The following is a 1,665-nucleotide window of genomic DNA, read 5'->3' on the forward strand; positions in this document are numbered from 1 at the left end:
AGGTAATTAATCCGAGGTAATGTTTTCATTTTAAACGAAGCGATTCGTCCAATGAGAGTGAGTGGAAGTTTAGTCCATCGTTTAATGTCATCTTCTATTTTTTTAACAGAGGGGCATAGTTGAGGTGGAAGAGGTCTGACATCTTACTAGAAATATTAATGCCTAAATATTTTATGATAACGGTAGTATAGTTAATTTATTCCAGTTTATTGTGTAGTGTGAGATTATTGAGAAGTTTATAATGATGTTAAGTGTTTCCTGTAGTGACATAGGTGGATTTTTTTAGATACAATAAATCCTCTGCATAAAAACTAATTTTATGTTGTGAGCTGGTGTCCTGGATTCCATCAATTTTATTGTTTTGTTGTATTGCTGCTGCGAGTGGTTAGATGAAAATAGCAAATAGGGATGGTGAGAGTGGGCATCCTTGTCTGGTTCCCTGATGAAGTGTGAAGCTAGGTGAGGTGATCTGGTTTGTGATTACTGAAGCTCTAGGTGATGTGTACAGTGTTCTTATCCAATGGAGGAACGACAACAACAAAATCAAACTTGCGCTAAATAGGAAAGTCCAGTTTACTTTGTCAAAAGCTTTTTCGGAATCTAATGATACGACTTGGATGCATGCACAAATATCAAGGATTGCAGTATTAGCAGCAAAAGGTACTTTATCCAGGGTTCAATTATATAAAATGTCTTATTACACTAGTGCACTCATTTAAACCTTCTTAGGGGAATTCAGGTTTGTATGTGGTGGTCGGCCTTTGTGGAATGGTGAAGTAGGCCTTTTTAAAGGGCCTTCATCTTATTTTGTATTTGCTCTTCATAATTATAAAATTAGGACTAAAATGCTCAGCAGCAAGATCCTTTTTTTAATTTTTGTAAGTAATCGCTAAAACAGGTTTATCAACTTTTACAAAACCTTTGGAATAATTCTGTCCCCAAATATTGTGAAATGATATTGACCAGTTATTACGACCACAGGATTTCAATCAATTTTGCAATGAATTTGTTTCTTCAATCTAAATTTTAATAGGAATGCATTTTATTTGTTGACTGTTTGTTGACAACCTCAGATCTTTCCAGCCTGCCCCCGTCTCACCACCCTCTCACCATGCCAACTTTGTCCTCCTCAACACCCGATCGATTAACAAGAAAGCCCTTGCCCTCCATGAAGTAATCCTTGACAACACGCTGGATTTCCTTCTGCTCACCGAAACCTGGCAACAACCCAATGACTTCTCTCTCAACCAAGCATCCCCCACTGGCTACAATTACATCTGCAAACCCCGCCCCTCGCCATTATCTACAATCACAACTTCTGGATCACTGAACTCACCCTACCCTTATTATCTTCATTTGAATATCTCGCCTTCAAAGCTCTTTCCTCATGACAGTTATCCTCATCTACTGGCCACCTAAACCAAATCCTTCCTTCCTCTCTGATTTTACAGAACACCTCACACTAGCCTCATCTCTCTCTTCATGTCTGCTGCTACTCAGTGACTTAAACATCCAAATAGACTCCCCCACCTGCAAGCTGTCATCAGAATTCACCATTTTACTGGAAAACTTCACTCTCATCCAACATGTCACATTCCCCACCCATGACAAAGGACACATCCTCGACCTGGTCTGCTCCACTAACCTACCAGTGCTCGACCTCCA

Source organism: Micropterus dolomieu, linkage group LG02, assembly GCF_021292245.1.
Source record: "Micropterus dolomieu isolate WLL.071019.BEF.003 ecotype Adirondacks linkage group LG02, ASM2129224v1, whole genome shotgun sequence".
NCBI classification, from domain to species: Eukaryota; Metazoa; Chordata; class Actinopteri; order Centrarchiformes; family Centrarchidae; genus Micropterus; species Micropterus dolomieu.